Raw genomic sequence first — 11,494 nt, 5'->3', positions numbered from 1 at the left:
GGGGCGGGGGGGCGGGGGGGGGGGGGGGGGGGGGGGGGGGGGGGGGGTGGGAAGCAGGGACTGACTGACATTGGACTGACGCTGTCGGTGGGGTCCGCTCTGTCCTCCGGGCCGGCAGCCAGGGCCCCAGCCTTACACTCGTTCTCTTCTCTGCTGAGGCTCCCACCTGGTCAAAGTCCTGTATGGGGGGCAGGGAGCATGCAGCTTGGGAGAAAATGACCAGAAAGCAGTATGCGGCAAGGGATTTGGAAGCAGAAAGTTAGAAGGCCTATTGGCTAAACATTTCCCTGTTTTTTCTCTGCTATCAAGCTGCTGCTGTGGGCAGTATAATAGACCTCGCGGGGGACCGGTCGGAGCTTAACGGTGAGGGGCAGAGCTCACTGCTAGACAAGAATGCCCTGGCGAGAGTTTCTAAAGGCTCAGCCCTCATTCATGTTGTTTCTGAATACAGCAAAGCACACTGGACCTGCGCCGTGCCTTCTCCCATAATAAAAGCCGCAACCATACAGTGCTGCTTGAGTTTTCCACGGTCTTCTCTGAGCCTTGAGAAGCTCATAGCCCCAGACGCCCCAGGCCCTGTGGGGGCATATGGTACACGGACGAGGAAGGTCAGGCCTCGTCCTGCAGCACAATGAGGAGTGTTGTCCTCGGACCTGTATGCTCATTGCCCCGCCATGGCCAAGAGTTGATTCATGACTCTGCAGAATCAGCCTAGGAGACAGCACCCTTCACTGAAGTAGACATAGATCTTCCACACGTGAAAGCCAACGGGTCTAACTTAGAGCAACAGTCTAGGCCAGGCGTCTTGAGAATCCGTCTAAAGTGCTTTGCATAGATACAGCTCCGCTCTGTGGATATGAATCCAGCAAGAGTTTAATAACAGTGGCAACAGCAGCCGACACGAGTGGTCCCCACAAAAGGGGCACTTTCTGAGCACGTCGCATAGTTCTCTAAACCTAGCTGGAAGTTTACTTTATTATCCTTACTTTAGAGATGAAGGCACCAAGAAATTATGTGGCTGGCCCAAAGTCAAGCAGGTGGTACATTTAATAGTTAAATGTTTAATTGCTAATAAGTAGAGATTAAGGTATTTCAGTGTTAGTATCAATAAGAACTGGGACGTTGTCTTAGTTCTGGATGCTGTCATAAATACTATAGACCGGGTGGCTTAAACACAAACATTTATTGATCACAGTTCTGGAAGCTGGGAAGTCCAAGATCCAGGTGCTGCTAATTTGGTTCCTGGTGAGGACTCTCCTTTTTGGTTCGTAGGTGGTTGTCTAGCTGCGTCTTCACTTGGGGATGGAAAGAGAGAGGAAGCAAGCGCTTTGGTGTGTCTAAAAGACACACTCTCATGACTTAATTATTTCCACAAGGCCCCATATTCAAGGGGCCAGGGGTTCCCATTACCTTAGGGGTTAGGGGCTCAACATATGAATTCTGGGAGGACACATAATTCAATCCATAGCAAATCTATGTTTAAAATATGGTTGTTATTTGTGTGAAGGAAATGTAATCCTAAGTATGGAAAGCAAAACTCAAGGAGGTAACTAATAGGTAATCATTTGTATTAAACTCCTAATTTAGAGTAATTTTAGATAATCAGAATCAGAATTAACTTTGATGTAGTGGGAACACAAATATAAATAATAAACCATAACAAGTAGAGCTCATGGTACAAATAAAAAAAAATTTCGGAAGTAGTACAGGGTTCCCTTCACCCAGTCCTCCTAAAGAAATATTAATATTTCTTTATATCCATAGGGTAAGTATCAAGGTAGACACATTTTTTTTTTTTTAAAGATTTTATTTATTTATTTGAGGGAGAGGAGTGAGAGAGAGCATGAGCTGGGGCAAGGGGCAGACAACCGCCCCCCCCCCAAGCTGAGCAGGGAGCCCGATGCGGACTCGATCCCAGGACCCCAGGATCCTGACCTGAATGAAGGCAGATGCTTAACCGACTGAGCCACCCAGGGGCCCCTCAAAGTAGATACATTTTTAAATCCTACCTGGTAAATTTGTAAAAAAAAAAAAAAAAAAATATCTGTGTACCTGTAGTGATCACTAGAAATTATTTTAAAGAGCCAAAGAGAAGACACCAGACTTCTCTTAATCCAGTATGAAAAGACTGCCGGGGATACAAAGCAAAGCAGAAGCTGCCAACCACTCCCTCTCCTGCATGACCTGCCCAGCCTCCTAACCCAATAGTTCAGGCACAGATTTGTCGGGAGGCATGTCTTCAATAACAATAGCTACCACGCATTGGGTGCTTGGTACGTACTTACTGTTCATGAGACTGGACCTTTCTTTGTGCTAAGTGCTTTTTATTCCTTGTTTCATTGACCCCTCAAACAATGCCATAAAGTGCTATTATTATCCTCAATTTTGAGATGTGCAAATGAGCTGAGAGAAAGGAAGACATTGTTCCAAGTTATAAGGTAGAAAGCAACGGTGCTGGAGCTTGAATCCGCGTCTGACCCTTGCTTTCAGTCCCAAGGCTGTGAACCTCCCCATTCTCTCATATTAATTAAAGAGTCTTCTTTTGAATAAATAGCAAACCCATAAATATTCACCAAACCCCTGTTCAGCATTCCACAGGTTCTGTGAGGGTACAGAAGGTCCCAATGAGAGATTAAAACCAGGGGAGCAAAAAAGGAACTCATGAAGGAATTAATGGACAGTCCAAGTGCATGCAAAATTAAATGCTTGATTAGGTGGGTGCTAAACGGTAATCGTGGAGAAGGGAACTGAGAACCGCAGTTATTTGACAGGCAGAGGAAGAAGAGTTCCAGTAAAGGGCCCAGATGGAATGGCGGAAGCAGCCTGGCTTTAATGAGAATGCAGGTGTAAACAACGAACCATAACGAGCAGAGCTTATGTCCAAATGCAAGTGTTATCTTCAAAAATGCACTTAACCCCTGAGCAGCTGTGTTGATGGTTAGATTAGCTCAGCTCCATTTTACCTGTGCAGAATCGCTCAAATTGAACATAATTCCCAAAGTAAAGTAAATAAAAGTAAATAAAGTAAAACAGAAATCAGCCTTTTGAAATCAGAGATGAGTTTCCTTTCTAGATCAGTATGGTATTTATGGGAAAGGCCTCCGTTTTAGTGGTATATTTTTATTTTTTTGCCTCTGGGCAGTGGTGCTGATGTTATCTGAACAGTGTCATTTTTATTTCTTTCAATAGGCGATTTTAATAGGTTTTCTACATTCTTGGTGCTTTTTTATTTGGTTTTTGGAGGAATGGTAAAAAAAAAAAGAATTCCCTCATGGAAACAAATTTTCAATTTAATGTTGTAAGTAAATGGAAAAAATATCATGCTTTACAGCTGCTCCAGGAACACATGTCTCCCACAAACAGATTATTCTGCAGAAGAATCTCATTTTTCTCAAATACTCTGGGTGGTTAATTTGGCTTGGAGATCGAAGTTCTCCTGTGAGTTCCGAGGGGGAGGGGAAGGCTCGGGGCCGGATCTGAGGCTCCTTGCAGCAAACGGTCTGCCTTCTAGGGCAGTTTGCAGTTCGGTGCCCGTGTCTCACCACCCCGGCCATCGAGACTGGTCATCACGGTATTGTGATGAAGCAATAATATTCCCTCTGTGTGTTTTTCCATCTTATGAGCGTGGAGCCTACACAGTCAAGGCGGTGAGACTCAGCTTTGGGTAACAATCATTGATTCTTCGATTCACCCATTCATTATATACTTATTGAGCATGTCTTCGGCTCTCTCAAGGTGCCAAGGAAGCAAAGATAATTAAGACACGGCCCTTATTGTGGAATGTGTGGTCTTTGTGGGGTGGGGGGATGGATTAAGACATAAAAAAGGGACGACCGGGTGGGTATGCCAGGTGCCTTTATTTATTTTTCTTTTTTTTTTTATTATGTTATGTTAGTCACCATACAATACATCGTTAGTTTTTGATGTAGTGATCCACGATTCATTGTTTTGCCAGGTACCTCTAAGTGCAGCGGGAGCTGGGGTGAGCCATGCCTCACCCACCCTGCGGAAGCTGCAGACGGCTCCGTGTAGCCAGTGACAGGGAAGCCAGGAGGACATTTCAGATAAAGATGCAGCGCCGGGGAAGGGCATGGTGTGTTTAGGAAGCTCGCACAGTCCAGGACTCAGAGAATTTGGAGTGTGAGGTGGGGAGAGCCGGAGGGAAATTTATTTCCGTTTTCAAGGAATCCGGGCTATAGTCCTCATAGTTCACAGATTGTACTGTTCTTAGGGGTCATGTAGTAAGGTTAAATATCTCTTTTTCAAACAGGAGGATTTTAAGTTCCAGTTGGTTGTGTTTTCAAGGATAGGGCATCAGTCTCCTAGCCTGAACTCTGGGCCTCACCCCGAGGTTCACAGTGACCCTTGACTTTTCTTTGTCACTGCTGGGAAAGGGGGCAGAGCAGGTAGCCCACTACTGATTGCCCAAAAGCTTTATAGGGATGCTTTTCCCAATGGCAGACAGGCTTGTGGGATATAATAATCAGTGTGGGGCTGCCAGCAAGGAGCTGGACCTAGCTGCTTGCTTAAAGGAAAAGGTATTACTCAGAGGTAATTTCTATAAAATAAAATCTTGGCTGTGGGATTTGGATCCAGCTCGGGCACATGGCAGGTGATGCAGCTGATGTAGCTGGTCTGTGGGTTGGGATAGAGAGAGGAGGTCAGCAAGGAGCTGCTTACCTCGAGTATCTTCCGATTATCCATTTTGGGGATAATACATTTGATCACCTAGTTCAGGTATTTTCATCAGATCCCTCCGCTACAAGGGTACCCTTTTCTGTTAAATAATAAGGAATCTGGATGTCATACTTGGAGACCAGCAATCTTCCACCCAGTGGTTTTAGCATCCATGGATGGGTCATAATCAATTATTACACTGATGGTTGTACAATGTGACTTTCTAATTCTGCAGTTCCTTCTATGATCATTTTCTGGCATTCATCTGAAAGAAAAGCTTTTCCTTTACCTCTCCCCTACGTCGAACTCATGACCCTGACATCAAGACCTGAGCTGAAATCAAGAGTCAGATGCTTAACTGACTGAGCCACCCAGGGACCCCTCCCCTACATTTTTTTTTTTTTTTTAAAGATTTTATTTATTCATTTGAGACAGAGAGAAAGCATGAGCAGGGAGAGAGGCAGAGGGAGAGGGAAAAGCAGGCTCCTCGCTGAGCCAGGAGCCCGATGTGGGGTTCGATCCCAGGACCCTGGGATCATGACCTGAGCTGAAGGCAGACGCGTGACCATCTGAGCCACCCAGGCGCCCCTCCCCTACATTTTTTAAAGTAGCAATTTGGGCTCATGAGTTCTTTCCTACTGTCAATTTTTTATGTTCAAATTGTTCAAAATACAGCCAGTGGGAGCCCCTTCAAACTGGCTCTCTGTCCTTTTGACGTAACCCGTCAGTTTTGTTTTTTTCTTTTTAGCACTTCATTTCTTTCTGGAACAGAAGAGCCCACCTTGCACTTAATATCTCTGAGTGGCCCTGGGTATTTTTTTTTTTTTTAAAACTGGGAAATAAGAATCCATGGTCTGGGTGCTGGGGTGCTCATTGCTTCTGGGGTGTTACTCTTTCTCAGCTCTTGCAGCAGACGGAGGTAATGACTCCACACCAGTGCTTCCGGTTCTGATCGTAGCTCAGACTGGAAGGGTAGGCCTCCTAATGTGATGTAATAGAAGGTACATGATATTGCCTATCAAGTATTTTTGCCAAAATCTTATAACCTGAATCTAATCATGAGAGGGGGAGGGGGAAGCAGATAAATCCAGATATTGGGACATTCTGCTTGTTAACCAGTCTGGACTTTTCAAAAATGCCACCGTCCCAAGAAACAAAAACACTGTCCCAAGAAACAAAAATGCCACTGTCCCAAGAAACAAAAATGGTTCTTGAGTAAAGGAATGTGGAGACATAGCAACCAAGTGCAACCTGTAATACTTGATTGGATCCTGGATCTAAAAAAGACAACTATAAAGGGTTTTGGGTGACAGTGGGGGGCTGAGGTGGGGAATGTGAATCTGGATGGTATTTTAGATAATGTTTTTATATCAGTGTGAAATTTCTGGGTGATAATGGTGATGTGCTTTTGAAGGGCAGTGCTGATGTCTGCAACTCACCTACAAATGGTTTGGTAAAAACAAAAAAACCAAAGAGCTGAAAATACATGTAGGTACGTACACACAGAAAGCTTGTGTGGCAAAATGTTCATAGCGAATCTAAAATAGATGGATGGATGGATGGGTCGATCGATCGATCGAGAATCTGGGTGAAGGGTATATAGGTATTCGATGTACTGTTCTTTCCACTACACTGTTGGTTTGGTTTGAAATTGTTTAAACCAAACCTCCAGAACGTCGGGCGATGATAAATTGGAACTTTTTTTGCTGTCTGTAGAGATCACTCTCAGCTAGAAGGAAGCCCCAAGGTGAGCTAACATCAGAGCTCCCGATGGGGATGCTAGTGGACTGCCAACCAGTCAAAACACAAGCAGCAGATGTGGAAAAGGAGACATGAGAGCAAACCAGAGAAGCTGCTGGTGTTTCTTGAGTGCCTAGGTCCTGTGAGAAGAGAAACCAACATCCACTTAAGTACCTTCCGTGTACCAGGCTCTGATGGGAAGCCTTTCTATATATTAACGTTGTGATATATTCATCACAGCAACGCTTCAAGAAAAGGGCTATCATTATCGTCGCTGTGTAACCAAGGAAGCAGGCTGCGAGAGCTCCTGGGCCTGCCCAAGGTCACACAGCTGCTGAGTGGAGAGCGCCCCACCCCCAGCGCCCAGGCACGCGCCTCCCACTCCCTCGCGCAGCCGACCCCTGGCCCTGCCGAGGGAAGCTTGTGTGCTAGCATGGATGTGGCCCGTACTGGCGCTCAGGTGTCTGCAGCCTCACATGTCAGTCCTGCAGTTAGCAGGTGAGACTGCTCTGTGCTGGTCCTGCGGCCCCTGTAATTACTAGGGGGCCATTGACACCCTGGCGAGCGAGGGTCTGTCATCATTCCCCCAGCCTCCATCCCCCAGGGCTTAGATAATGGCTGGAAATAAACATGGCAGCAGGAGGGGCGCCTGGGTGGCTCAGTTGGTCGAGCAACTGCCTTCGGCTCAGGTCGTGATCCTGGAGTCCCGGGATCGAGTCCCGCATCGGGCTCCCTGCTCAGCGGGGAGTCTGCTTCTCCCTCTGACCCTCCCCCCTCTCATGCTCTCTCTTTCTTATTCTCTCTCTCTCACATAAATAAATAAAGTCTTAAAAACAAACAAACAAACATGGCAGCAGGGAATCTGGCTGAAAAAGAATTAAAATGGGCAAAGAAGGATGGAAACAAATACCCCCTCGGGATGTGTTCTGATGGTGCACGAGTCAGCCAGACGTGGGTCCTGCCCCCGGCCTTTCTCACTCTGCCACCCCCAGCATTTCCTTACTGGCTCTGGTTCTTTGCCATTGCAGACCCATCCTCCCTCTCCCATTCCCACAGTCTTGGAAGAACCCATCTCTGGCAGTCACCTGCCTTGAGTTTGCTGGTGCTTAACATTTGCAAAAGAGTTTGCAAAAGAAAACAGGCACAGTCTCTAAGCTAAAAACGAGTAGTAGCATGCTTATACCAGAAGAGCGCCCACAGGTTGCCCCATTCCAATGGGTATGCTTCTAGGTGATGGCTTCTTGGCATGTTTTCAAGGGATTTATCTACTTTGTCTTCTTCCTTGATGGGCGATTCCTAAACATCAGGTGTCCCATGTCTGCGTGTCACCCCTTCAGCAGCCAGTACCTTGCCTGCCCCCCCAGGTCTTATTCCTGATGCCCCACCCCCACCCCTTGACACTCTGTTCCAATCGTAAAGAAAGCTATGTGCTGTTTGCCCAGTGGGCAGGCTGTTTCCCACCTCCTCACCTTTGTTTATGCCGTGTCCCCCACTCCCTCGGGAACATCTTTTTAACACTCCGCTCCAGATACCTTCAGGAAGCCTCTCCTCGAATTTTATAGCTTACCTAAAATCGAACACATTTCCCCCCACACCTTGTATAATGTCTATAATATGATTTCATTTATGTTTGTCTGCACGTTAATGTCCCTCTAGCAGACCATTAGCCCTTCGAGGACAGAGATGGTGTCTTACCTCTCATATCCGGCCCAGTGCCTCGAATTTGTGCCCTAATGTGTTTGTTGAGCAGATGATGATGATAGAAGTCTCCAGTAGGCACAGAATTAAAAAATTCACTTGGCTTTATACCATGTACTCTTAGATCCAAGCAACTCTTCCCATTTTGACCTTATGTCTGGTTCAAGTTAAAATGATCCTAATTCGGGCGCCTGGGTGGCTCAGTTGGTTAAGCGACTGCCTTCGGCTCAGGTCATGATCCCGGAGTCCTGGGATCGAGTCCCGCATCGGGCTCCCGGCTCGGCGGGGAGCCTGCTTCTCCCTCTGACCCTATCCCCTCTCATGCTGTTTCTCTCTCTCTGTCAAATAAATAAATAAACAAACAAAATCTTTAAAAAAATAAAAAAATAAAAAAATAAATAAATAAAATGATCCTAATTCGTGAAGCCATGTGACTTCTGGGATCCTTCCGAAAAACACGTATCAGCCAAGAAAGAGGTTCATCCTCTCCAAAGAAACACATCATTATTTACATCCCGACTGTTGTACCTCATCCTGGCCAGTCGGTAGCCGAGCTCAATGTCAAGTGCGTCCTAACTAGCAGCCGGCTCTCCTGACCGGTTCTCTGTGCAGCGGCTCAGACATAGCTTTCCACGCTGGCTGCTTAGTCACTGGATATCCATGGGAGGCAGCAAGACTGGGGCAAAGGGCAAAATCCGTGTGGCATTTTCTTAGTGCAGTGTGTGCCTTTGTCTTAAAATATGCTGGTATCCAAGCTCAGAGTGATGTGGCTTCTGTGTCTCCTGCTTAAGATGATCTTAAGCCCCTGGATTCTTGACAGGGACCTCAGTCATCCAACCACTTTGGCATCAGTGGTTCCTGCCATGAAAATGCAGTCTTTCTTTTTTTTTTTTTTAATTTTTATTACGTTATGTTAGTCACCATAAAATACATCATTAGTTTTTGATGTAGTGTTCCATGATTCATTGTTTTCGTATAACACCCAGTGCTCCATGCAGTATGTGCCCTCCTTAATACCCATCACCGGGCTAACCCATCCCCCCACCCCCCTCCCCTCTAAAACCTTCAGTTTGTTTCTCAGAGTCCATAGTCTTTCATGGTTCATCTCTCCCTTCGATTTCCCCCCCTTCATTTTTACCTTCCTTCTCCTAATGTCCTCCATGCTATTCCTTATGTTCCACAAGTAAGTGAAACCATATGATAATTGACTTTCTCTGCTTGACTTATTTGACTTAGAATAATCTCCTCCAGTCCCATCCATGTTGACGCAAATGGTGGGTATTCATCCTTTCTGATGGCTGAGTAATATTCCATTGTATATATGGACCACATAATCTTTAAAATTGACAGGGCAGGCGCCTGGGTGGCTCAGATGGTTAAGCATCTGCCTTCGGCTCAGGTCATGATCCCAGGGTGCTGGGATTGAGTGCCGCATCGGGCTCCCTGCTCCTTGGGAGCCTGCTTCTCCCTCTGCTTCTCTCTCTCTCTCTCTGTCTCTCATGAATAAATAAATAAACTCTTTAAAAAAAAAATAAATAAATAAAATTGACAGGGCAAGAAACAACAGATGTTGGAGAGGTTGTGGAGAAAGGGGAACCCTCTTACACTGTTGGTGGGAATGCAAGTTGATACAGCCACTTTGGAAAACCGTGTGGAGATGCCTCAAAAAATTAAAAATTCAGCTACCCTATGACCCAGCAATTGCACTCCAGGGTATTTACCCCAAAGACACAGATGTAGTGAAAAGAAGGGCCATGTGCACCCAATGTTCATAGCAGCAATGTCCGCAATAGCCAAACTGTGGAAAGAGCCGAGATACCCTTCAACAGATGAAAATGCATTCTTTTTTTTTTTTTGGATTCTTAAAGATGGGCTTTGAATGCCTGCATTCCTAGGAAGAGAGTGGGAGGGGGGGAAGAGAAACAATTCTGGGGCTTCTTTCAAGATTATGCCATTAGCATACGGGGACATTGACCTTGACTGAGCGGGTCATTCTTGTGCAGGATTTTAATTGCTTCTAATTATAGGATTATCATTTAAGCACAAGATTAATTGCCATGAAATTATTGCAAGGAATTTGATCTTCTAGAAAGTAAATGCATTCACCAAGTGAAGAATCTCTCAGAAGCTTGCAAATGATGTCTTTTTAATCACGTCATGGAAACTTTTTTTTTTTTTTTAACTCTTTGAAGGGGAGAGGAGATGTTAAGGGAATCAAAGAATAGCAGATAAATGCCCCCTTGGGATTCCTCCCACCGCCCCACCAAAAGGTTGGAAAACTTGAGCATTCAGTGTTCATTTGGTTCACCAGTGGAAATGTCCCAAAATAAATGCAGAGATTTTTCCTCCTTTGATCCATTTCATCTTCACAGGTGGATAAGAGTTGTCCACCAAAAAGCTAGAAGAGGCAGATGCTGCCTTTCGGTCCCTTCCAAACACTAACATTCTTTTTCAAATGTTTTGAATCTCCAGTTCATGTGTATACACCTGCTCTGGTTATTAGCACCAAAATGGTGCTGAGAAACATCAGACTATGTTCATCTCAGCTTCTAGGCATTTCCACTTGGAAAAAAAATGCAGATTTCCTGAGAAAATAGGAGTTAAGTTAGCTCCTGGGGTTCTTCTAAAATATCCCCATTTGAATAAGGTAGGGAATGGCCGCCTGCGGAAGGTCTGCACTGGAGTGTCCCCCCACGGGGGACTATCTCAACTGAGGGGAACAGTAGCTGTATGTTACCACCCATTCTCCTTGGCAATTAATGCAAGTTTTGTGGTTAATTAAAGACAGTCAGGGTCCTTTTTAAAACCAAGTCAAAGCCTTTTTTCCTAGAATAATGAAGCAAGAACAGATGCAAGGCAAACTTCCTATAAAAGTGTTCAAGGTGGGGGTGCTGAATTTGGGGAAAGTTACGTTGAAGAAAGTGTCGCTTCACCAGCTTCAACCCACTGGAGGCAGGGAATGTAATCAAAAGCAGTGCCTACTTCGCTGAACACCCAGTGGGAAGGTGGCAGGCGGAGGACTCTTGTTCTGGAAAATACCACACTGACATCTCCTTCCCCTTGAGTCACTCTGCCTGCAGCCAACCACGGCGGGAGCGAAGGGTGGGCAGGACGTGGTTCTTTTTTTTTTTTTTTTTTTTTTATTTTTTTTTTGTTATGTTAATCCCCATACATTACATCATTAGTTTTAGATAGAGTGTTCCATGATTCATTGTTTGTGCATAACACCCAGTGCTCCATGCAGAACGTGCCCTCCTCAATACCCATCACCAGGCTAACCCATCCTCCCACCCCCCTCCCCTCTAGAACCCTCAGTTTGTTTTTCAGAGTCCATCGTCTCTCATGGTTCTTCTCCCCCCAGGACGTGGTTCTTTGGCTT

General features: G+C 45.6%; 1 protein-coding gene across 2 annotated transcripts in view; it reads left to right on the top strand.

Annotated features, from left to right (window-relative positions):
- The window catches only part of PRKCA (protein kinase C alpha), a 386,444-nt gene that overhangs the window by 268,722 nt on the left and 106,228 nt on the right, over positions 1-11,494 (top strand). The gene's annotated exons all lie outside the window — the stretch shown is intronic.

The sequence above is a fragment of the Phoca vitulina genome, unplaced genomic scaffold (assembly GCF_004348235.1).
Source record: "Phoca vitulina isolate PV1807 unplaced genomic scaffold, GSC_HSeal_1.0 scaffold41, whole genome shotgun sequence".
Lineage (NCBI taxonomy): Eukaryota > Metazoa > Chordata > Mammalia > Carnivora > Phocidae > Phoca > Phoca vitulina.
The sequence above is the reverse complement of the archived record's forward strand: the minus strand, read 5'-3'. Positions and strand labels throughout refer to the sequence as shown.